Source organism: Oncorhynchus mykiss, chromosome 20 (genome assembly GCF_057628025.1).
Source record: "Oncorhynchus mykiss isolate SJ-2025 chromosome 20, ASM5762802v1, whole genome shotgun sequence".
Classification (NCBI taxonomy): domain Eukaryota; kingdom Metazoa; phylum Chordata; class Actinopteri; order Salmoniformes; family Salmonidae; genus Oncorhynchus; species Oncorhynchus mykiss.
In genome coordinates, this window is record NC_143041.1 from 8,956,079 (window position 1) to 8,966,651 (window position 10,573).

General features: G+C 41.9%; 1 protein-coding gene across 3 annotated transcripts in view; it reads right to left on the bottom strand.

Annotated features, from left to right (window-relative positions):
- The window catches only part of LOC110499199 (ubiquitin carboxyl-terminal hydrolase 42), a 34,091-nt gene extending 23,850 nt beyond the window's left edge, over positions 1 to 10,241 (bottom strand). For 2 of the 3 annotated variants that reach the window (XM_090212120.1, XM_090212122.1), the window contains exon 1: positions 10,100 to 10,241. The gene's annotated coding sequence lies outside the window, so the exon portion shown is untranslated. The remainder of the gene's footprint in view (positions 1 to 10,099) is intronic. The other variant, XM_090212121.1, reaches the window with a different exon arrangement.
- Positions 10,242 to 10,573: the final 332 nt, after the last annotated feature.

A 10,573-nucleotide genomic window follows, 5' to 3' on the forward strand; every position in this document is an offset into this window, starting at 1 on the left:
AGCCAGGTGAAAAGCATGGCCAGCCGTATATAAATGCTTATTGAAATTCTCAATTATAGTGGATTTAAATCGGTGGTGACAGTGTTTCCTAGCCTCAGTGGACAGCTGGGAGGTGCTACTCTTATTCTCCATGGACTTTACAGCGTCCCACAACTTTTTGGAGTTCGTGCTACAGGATGCAAATTTCTGTTTGAAAAAGCTAGCCTTTGCTTTCCTAACTGCCTGTGAATATTGGTTCCTAACTTCCCTGAAAAGTTGCATATCACGGCGGCTATTCGATGCTAATGCAGTACGCCACAGGATGTTTTTGTGCTGGTCAAGGGCATTCAGGTCTGGAGTGAACCAAGGGCTATATCTGTTCCTGGTTCTACGTTTTTGAATGGGGCATGCTTATTTAAAAATGGTGAGGAATGCACTTTTAAAAGAAGAACCAGGCATCCTCTACTGACGGAATGAGGTCAATATCCTTCCAGGATACCTGGGCCAGGTCGATTAGAAAGGCCTGCTCGCTGAAGTGTTTTAGGGAGCATTTGACAGTGATGAGGGGTGGTCGTTTGACCGCAGACCCATTACGGACACAGGCAATGAGGCAGTGATCACTGAGATCCTGGTTGAAGACAGCAGAGGTGTATTTAGAGGGCAAATTGGTCAGGACGATATCTATGAGGGTGCCCGTGTTTACGGATTTGGGGGTTGTACCTGGTAGGTTCATTGATAACTTGTGTGAGATTGAGGGCATCAAGCTTAGTTTGTAGGATGGCCGGGGTGTTAAGCATGTCCCGGTTTAGGTCACCTAGTAGCACGAGCTCAGAAGATAGATGGGGGGCAATCAGTTCACATATGGTGTCCAGGGCACAGCTGGGGGCTGAAGGTGATCTATAACAAGCACCAACTGGTTTGGACACAGACCTGGATAGTAAGCCAGCAGAGTTCTGTCAATCTCTGCAGTATATTGAAACTCCACACCCTTTGGCAGTTCTATCTTGTCAGAAAACGTTATAGTTAGGGATGGAAATTCCAGGATTATTGGTGGCCTTCCTAAACCAGGATTCAGACACGGCTAGAACATCCGGGTTGGCAGAGTGTGCTAAAACAGTGAATAAAACAAACTTAGTGAGGAGGCTTCTAATGTTAACATGCATGAAACCAAGGCTTTTACGGTTACAGAAGTCAACAAATGAGAGCGCCTGGGGAATGGGAGTGGAGCGAGGCCAGGCAGGGCCTGGATTAACCTCTACATCACCAGAGGAACAGAGGAGTAGGATAAGGGTACAGCTATAGGCTATAAGAACTGGTTGTCTAGTGCGTTCGGAACAAAGAGTAAAAGGAGCAGGTTTCAGTGCGTGGAAGAATATATTCAAGGCATAATGTACAAACAAGGGTATGGTAGGATGTGAATACAGTGGAGGTAAACCTAGGCATTGAGTGACGATGAGGTACTGTCTCTAGAGACACCATTTAAACCAGGTGAGGTCACCGCATGTGTGGGAGGTGGAACAAAAGGGCTAGCTAGCTAAGGCATTTTGAGCAGGGCTGGAGGCTCTACAGTTAAATAAGACAATCACTAACCAAAAAAGCAATGGACAAGGCACATTGACATTAGGAAGAGGCATGTGTAGCCGAGTGATCAAAGGGTCCAGTGAGTAGCTAGGCGAGCTGGAGACACGGCAATTGACAGCTAGCAGGCCGGGGCTAGCAGATGGGCCTTCAGGGGACGTCGCGACGGAGGAGTCTGTTGATACCCCCTCGGGCGGATTAGGTCAGTAGACCAGTCGTGATGGATCGACAGGGCTCCGTGTTGGCAGTAAAAGGGGTCCAGGCCCACTGGCAAAATAGGTATTGTAGCCCAATAAGTGGCTGATGGACCTCTTCAGCGAACTGAGAGATGGGCCTAGCAGGGCCTCCAGGCTAACTGGTGCTTGCTTCAGGACAGAGACGTTAGCCAAGAGTAGCCACTCGGATAGCAGCTAGCTAGCCGAGATAATCCAGGTGACAAGATTCAGAGCTTTTGGTAGGAATCCGGAGATGTGGCAGATGTGCAGACTGGCAGGAGTTGACCGGGCTGAGGTTAGCTGATGACAGCCACTGCTAGCGATCTGGCTAGCTTCTGTTGGGGGTTCTGGTTATAAAGTATAGAAAATAGCAGATCTATACCACATTGGGTGAGGCGGGAGTGTATGTCGAAATTGAGGTTTAAAATATATACGAAGAAAAATAAAAAAAAGATACAGACACGGGACATGACAAGACAATGACGAGGCCCCACAGAACACCCTCTGTGGGGCCTCCCGAGAGGCGCAGCGGTCCAAGGAACTGCATCACAGTGCTTGAGACATCACTACACACCCGGGTTTGACCGGCCAGGATGTCCTTATCCCATCACGCTCTAGCGACTCCTGTGGCGGGCAGGGCACATGCACACTGACACGATCGCCAGTTGTACGGTATTTCCTCCGAAACATTAGTGATGCTGGCTTTCGAGCAGTGTCAAGAAGCAGTGCGGCTTGGCATTGTCGTGCTTCGGAGGACGTCGCCTCGACCTTCGCCTCTCCCGATTCAGAGTTGCAGCGATGGGACAGGACTAACTACCAAACGAAGATCATGAAATTGGCAAGAAAAATAGGGTAAAATGTTTAAGAACACACTGTGTTCTGTTAAGACAGGTAACTCGCTCCATGATATAGCAGAAGATGTAAAGCCATCATCACTTCCACACTCAATTTACAGAATTCAAAATTACAAAGCTTGTCCTTCATAACTGTCCGTTTTAAAAGGGATGTGTCGTAGAGGTTGAGCGATTATGATTTTTCAACGCCGATACCGATTATTGGAGGACCAAAAGAAGCAGATACCGATTAAATAAACATTATTTAACATACATACATACATACATATACATATACATATACATATATATAAAAAATAATGACAAATACAACAATACTGAATGAACAATTAACACTTTTTTTACTTAATATAATACATAGTCTAATTAGTCTCAAATAATGAAACATGCTCAATTTGGTTTATATAATGCAAAAACACAGCGCTTGAGAAGAAAGTAAAAGTGCAATATGGGCCATGTAAAAAAAGCTAACGTTGAAGTTCCTTGCTCAGAACATATATATTCCCAGTTCTTCAAAATTCCCAGTTAAGAAGTTTTAGGTTGTAGTTATTATAGGAATTATGATCCGTCGACTATTTCTCTCCATACCATTTGTATTTCATATACCTTTGACTATTGGATGTTCTAATAGGCACTTTAGTATTGCCAGCCTAATCTCGGGAGTTGATAAACTTGAAGTCATAAACCACGCTGTGAAGCAAGCATTGCTAAAAGCTGCTGGCAAATGCAGTAAAGTTTGAATGAACGAGCCTGCTGATGCCTATGTAACTTTAAACGGTCCCCTCGCCCATACCCGGGCGCGAACCAGGGACCCTCTGCACACATCAACAGTCACCCTCGAAGCATCGTTACCCATCGCTCCACCTTGCAGAGCAAGGGGAACTACTACTTCAAGGTCTCAGAGCAAGTGACGTCACTGATTGAAACGCTATTTAGCGCACCGCTAACTAAGCTAGCCGTTTCACATCCGTTACACCTACCACCGCTCAGTCGGACTGCTCCATAAAACCATAGACTTAATTATAATAAACACAACAGAAATACAAGCCGTTGGTCATTAATATGGTAAAATCCGGAAACTATCATTTCGAAAACAGAAATGTTTATTCTTTCACTAAAATACGGAACTGTTCCGTATTTTATCCAACGGGCGGCAACCTTAAGAAAGGCTTATGTTTATGTTTATGGTTAGGTACATTCATGCAACGATTGTCCTTTTTTCACAAATGACCTTTTTTTATTTTCAATCATCCCCCGTTTGGCAAAGTAGGCTGTGATTTGATGATAAATTAACAGGCACCACATGTATTATATGCAACGCAGGACAAGCTAGTTAACCTAGAAATATCAACAACCATGTGTAGTTAACTAGTGATTGTTAAGATTGTTTTTTATAAGATAAGATTAATGTTAGCTAGCAACTTACCTTGGCTCCTTGCTGCACTCGCGTAACAGGTGGTCAGCCTGCCACGCAGTTCCTCGTGGAATGAAATGTAATCGGGCATTCAAAAATGTTGATTAAAGACTTGAAATCGTCCCCAATTAAAAATTGGCCAAGCCGATTAATCGGTCGACCTCTAATGTGTAGATTCAGAATTTGTTGTTGGCATGTCATGCCAAAGTTTGCTAATCCTGCCAATGAAAAAAATCATTAAAGTAGTTTGGCAATATCAATGGGTTTTGTGATGAATGAGCCATCTGATTCAATGACGGATGGAGCCGAGTTCACCATTTTACACAAAATTTCATTTAAGGAACTCCAAAACCATCATTCTTTCTAGAATTTATTTTTGTATGTTTAGTTTAATCACGACTTCTCAATATACAGTACACGTTTGCCAGTCATCTGTGCAGCCAGACTTATTTGTAATTCCTTTTGCCTCGACCCCCTCTCAACCGTAAAAAAAATTTCAATTCCTCATCAACCATTTTCTTAATGGGTGCTTGCTTATTAGTAACTGGAATAAGCAATTTCTTAAATATGTCAAGCGATTTCATTCCTGTGCTATTTCTAAATACCCTGGTAGGGTTGACTGATAACCTAAACCAGGTTGAAGGCACTGCTTACAGTTTGAAGATTTTTCTTGAGTGAACTAGGCAGGTAGCCTAGCGGTTAGAGCTTTGTGACAGCAATCGAAAAGTTGCTGGATCAAATCCCCGAGCTGACAAGGTAAAAATCTGTAGTTCTGCCCCTGAGCAAGGCAGTTGACCCACAAGGCAGCCCCCCGCACCTCTCTGATTCAGAGGGGATGAGTTAAATGTGGAAGACACATTTATGGGTTCGATTACAGGTTCAAAATGGCCAGAAACAAATACCTTTTTTTTTTTAACTCGTCAGTCTATTCTCGTTCTGAGAAATGAAGGCTATTCCATGCGAGAAGTTGCCAAGAAATTGAAGATCTCATACAACGCTGTGTACTACTCCCTTCACAGAACAACGCAAACGGTCTCTAACCAGAATAGAAAGAGTGGGAGGCCCCGGTGCACAACTGAGCAAGAGGACAAGTACATTAGAGTGTCTAGTTTGAGAAACAGACACCTCAACTGGCAGCTTTAATAAATAGTGCTTGCAAAACACCAGTCTCAACATCAACAGTGATGAGGCGACTCCGGGATGCTGGCCTTCTAGGCAGAGTTGCAAAGAAAAAGCCATCTCAGACTGGACAATAAAAATAAAAGATTAAGATGGGCAAAAGAAGACACTGGACAGAGGAAGATTGGAAAAAAGTGTAATGGACAGACAAATCTAAGTTTGAGGTGTTCAGATCACAAAGAAATAAAAAATGAAATGATGCTGGAGGAGTACTTGACACCATCTGTCAAGCATGGTGGAGGCAATGTGGCGGTCCTGGGGGGTGCTTTGGTAGTGGTAAAGTGTGAGATTTGTACAGGGTAAAAGGGATCATGAAGACCATAACCTGTGGATGGCGCTTAATTGGAGCCAATTTCCTCCTATAACAGGACAATGACCCAAAGCACAGCTCCAAACTATGTAAGAACTATTTAGGGAAGAAGCAGTCAGATGATATTCTGTCTATAATGGAGTGGCCAGCACAGTCACCTGATCTCAACCCTATTACGCGGTTGTGGGAGCAGCTTGACCACATGGTACGTAAGAAGTGCCCATCAAGCCAATCCAACACGCGAGAGGTGAAATCTCTTCCGATTACATCAACAAATTGACAACTAGAGTGCCAAAGGTCTGCAAGACTGTAATTACTGCAAATGGAGGATTCTTTGACGAAAGCAAAGTTTGAAGGACACAATTATTTCAATTAAAATTCATTATTTATAACCTTGTCAAAATCTTGACTATATTGCCTATTCATTTTGCAACAAATTTCATGTATGTTTTCATAGAAAAACAAGGAGATTTCTAAGTGACACCCAAACTTTTGAACAGTAGTGTATATATTGACACAGTACCAGTCAAAAGTTGACACCTACTCATTCCAGGGTTTTTCTTTATTTTTTACTCTTTGCCTTGATGACATCTTTGCACAGTCTTCATGAGGTAGTCACCTGGAATGCATTTCAATTAACAGGTGTGCCTTGTTAAAAGTGAATGTGGAATTTCTTTCCTTTTTAATGCATTTGAGCCAATCAGTTGTGTTGTGACAAGGTAGGGGGTCGTATACAGAAGATAGCCCTATTTGGGAAAAGACCAAGTCCATATTATGGCAGCTCAAATAAGCAAAGAGAAACGACAGTCCATCATTACTTTAAGACATGAAGGTCAGTCAATACAGAACAATCCAAGAACTTTAAGTTTTTTCAAGTGCTATGATGACTGGCTCTCATGAGGACCGCCAAAGGAAAGGAAGACCCAGAGTTACCTCTGCTGCAGAGAATAAGTTCATTTTTGTTACCAGCCTCAGAAATTGCAGCCCAAATAAATACTTCAGAGTTCAAGTAACAGACATCAACATCAACTGTTCAGGGGAGACAGCGTGAATCAGGCCTTCATGGTCGAATTGCTGCAAAGAAAGCACTACGAAAGGTCACCAATAAGAAGAAGAGGCTTGCTTGGGCCAAGAAACACAAGCAATGGACATCAGACCAGTGGAAATCTGTCCTTTGTTCTGATGAGTCCAAATTGGATTTTGGATCCACCTGCCGTGTTTTTGTGAGATGCAGAGTAGGTGAACGGATTATCTATGCATGTGTGGGTCCCACCGTGAAGCATGGAGGAGGAAGTGTGATGGTGCTTTGCTGGTGACACTGTCAGTAATTTATTTCGAATTAAAGGCAGACTTAAGCAGCATGGCTACCACAGCATTCTGCAGCGATACGCCATCCCATCTAGTATGCGCTTAGTGGGACTATCATTTATTTTTCAACAGGACAATGACCCAAAACACACCTCCAGGCTGTGTAAGGGCTATTTTACCCAGGATAGTGATGTAGTGCTGCATCAGATGACCTGGCCTCCACAATCACCCAACCACAACCAATTGAGATGGTTTAGGATGAGTTGGACCTCAAAGTGAAGGAAAAGCAGCCAACAAGTGCTCAGCATGTGGGAACTCCTTCAATACTGTTGGAAGAGCATTCCAGGTGAAGCTGGCCGAGAGAATGCCAAGAGTGTGCAAAGCTGTCATCAAATATAACATTTATTTTTATTTCTTGAACACTTTTTTGGTTACTAGATGATTCCATGTGTTATTTCATAGTTTTGATGTCTTCACTATTATTCTACAATGTAGAAAATAGTACAAATAATGAATGAGTAGGTGTTCTAAATTTTTTGATCGTGTGTGAGATAGAAACAAATATATATATGTTATTTTTAAAATATTGACGTTAGGCAAATTGATGTAGTCAGAGCAAGAGTCCACAAAGCCTAGGGCTGTATTTTTATATGTATTTTTTTTAACCTTTATTTAACTAGGCAAGTCAGTTAAGAACAAATTCTTATTTTCAATGACGGCCTAGGAAGAGTGGGTTATCTGCCTGTTCAGGGCAGAGTTACCAGCCGGTGTCTTGATAATAGAAAAAGTAGGTCAGTGGTTCCTGCACCACGTGCAATTGACACCTACATGCTTTTGAAAATGATTTCAGAAATGCTTAAATACTTCTAACCACAAACTCACGTAATCACTTTTTTTCCTTCCAATTATTATGCATGCCAACGTATTATCAAAGAATTAAAGCTGTAACATTTTGGGTGACCGGACCAAATTCATATAAAAATGTGGTATAAATCTGTCACTCATTGAAAGCTAGTCTAAGAAGTGGTAGATGTGTTCTATGTGCGCGGTTTCTGTGCTTCCATGTTGTTTAAATATTTCCCTTTTGTACACCAGCTCCAAACACAATATTTTTGGTTATGCAAAATATATTTCACAGCTGTTTAGATGGTACATTGTTTCTCTAAACTATACTTGCTTGTTTTGTCACAAACTGAAATTAGGCTAACTATTAGAATTTTAGCAACCAAGAAACGGAGGAGTGATTTTTAACAGTAGGCAAAGTGATCATGTCAGGTGAAAATGATATCAAATATTTTACCATTGCAACATTTGACATCCACATTCACTGTGGTTGTCTGAAGCATGCACAGCTAGCAATGCATTCGCGATTTGTTATTCCCCATTATTTTCAACAATGTCAATGAGCGTCATAACTATTTTTCCTTTGCGGTACCTCAAACTGTTGTGATTACCAGCCGAGAAACTTTCATGAGTTGATTTTTATGCCAGGATCACAGACTGTATGGGCAGTGTCTTAACATGATCCTAAAACCTCCTCTGAGCTGGGAGTTTTTTTTTTGTGTTGAAAAATAGCTTTTAACAGGCTTCCTAGGACCTTTTCGGAGATGCTTTGTGAATACGGGCCCTGGTCTCATCTCCACGCAATTGGTGAAGTTCATCATAAACTTCCTTTACCACGGAGTGGAGTTTAGTCCACCAGTAAGGTCCTTGAAAGCCAAGGAGTATTTTAGGCTCCTTTAGTCCATTATTGGGATACGGCTTAAAGCTGCAATGTGCAGAAACGCACAGCCAATTCCTGGTTGCAAGTTTGCTTGTTTTAACACAAACTGAAATGAGGCAATGTAGAGCAGGGGTATTCAACTCTTACCCTACGAGGTCCAGAGCCTGCTGGTTCTGTTCTACCTTTAAATGAACTGCACACACCTGGTGTTCCAGGTCTAAATCAGTCCCTGATTAGAGGGCAACAACTGAAAAGCTTTGAGGTCCAGAGTTCTGTTTGAGGGGTGTCGAGAATAATTGTACTATTTAAACAGCGTAGAAATATTTTCTGCTGAAACTTGTGTACAAAAGTAAAAGAGGCAAAAACGAAACTTAAGGGAAGCATAGAAATAGCGCACAGAAAAGATCGAACCGCTTCTTAAACTTGTTTTCAATGAGAATGACAGAGCTATTACTAACACTTCTATGTACATTTGGTGGAGTAGACCCAAAAGTTATATAATGCAGCTTTACGGTTAAGGTTTGGAGTACATCCCAAGGATCCCACTAACGTCAACCAAATCAGAAGAGCGGAGACTTAGCTATTCAATTAGCTAATACATTGGCTTTCTCTGGAGGTCCCTATGATTCAACCAGCATTTCAAGCATCACCATCCGCATAGCCAGCTGCCTGTGCAAGAAGCTAACTAACATTACCACATAGAAAGCTAATAGCTAGCTAAAATAGTACTACCAATTAGAGACGCAAATTCCCCAGATTATTAAAATCACACAAAAACACATTATCGATTAAACACTTAAATAAAAGTAGTATTCGTTGGATTTAAGTGGCAGTTTCAAACAAATAATGTTACCTAGCTAACCAGCCATTAAAGGAATGACTTTTTACACACGCACGTTTACGACAACTGTTCCCTCCCACCTCTGCCTGGCAGTCTGGCTGGTTGAGGCTTTAACGAGATAGGCCTCTAACACGCAATTCAAAAGGAGATCCGAAAATAATTTTAAACTTTCTTACCGTGTTTTTGTAAACAAGTGTTCGGAAAGTAAACAATGTATTTCTTATTAACAAGCAAAGACCGTCTAAATCGGAGGTGTGAGTGCATGGTAACCACAAACGCCATGGTAACGGTGAAACGTAGTTAATACTGCCGAAACATGCTACGGCGATGAGCATTGTGCTAGTGACTAGTTACAATGCTAGCTAGCTGGCCTTTTCAGTTGTAAAACAATACATGTGGTGTTTATATACGGTTCCGTGATTAACCTGGAGACAAGAACGCCGAAACATTTTAGCCTTCACAGGTTTAGCTAAACGGGAAATATGGCTAGCAATGTAGCTGCTAAGCTAACTACGTTCTAAAAGGAGGGGCTCGAGATTTAAAATTCACTGGTGGTTGAACGCTTGCCTCCGACATGACACTCAGTGAGCCGCCCGGTGTAAGCCAACTACAGCAAAACCCAATAGGTTAAATTGTTTAGAATTCTTCGAATATATAACTAAAATGTTCAGTATTTAATACAACAGAAATACCCTTACCTGTAATTTTTCACAAATGTATTATTCGTGTAGGTCCATTTCTTATTTCAAGCGGGGTAGTCCGTCGGTGAACAATGACGTAGCTATTTTCCCCACGGGCAAATCCGGGTACTACCGAAGAAAGGCAACTCTTGATTCGCTTAGGCTCCGTGTGGAACGTGTTCATATGAGTCGTAGAAAGCACGTACACGTCTGACCTTTGTGTCGTGAATACCGTGCTCGACTTGTCTTTATACTATATATTTTTAAACACAGCTGATGGGGAGTTTGTATACATACATTATATTTGGTTCGTTTTCAATCCGTAGGTGTGTGTGCTATGCCTGTTTACTTCGAAAGCAAAGCTTCTACAACTACTCCCAGATGATTCATGACTGAGGCATGCATAACAATAATTAACAGGAGTGAGTGTCTTAATTACCTCAAATTAAAGGGTGGTCAAACAAACAACCCAGTCTTATTGGCTTGATTACC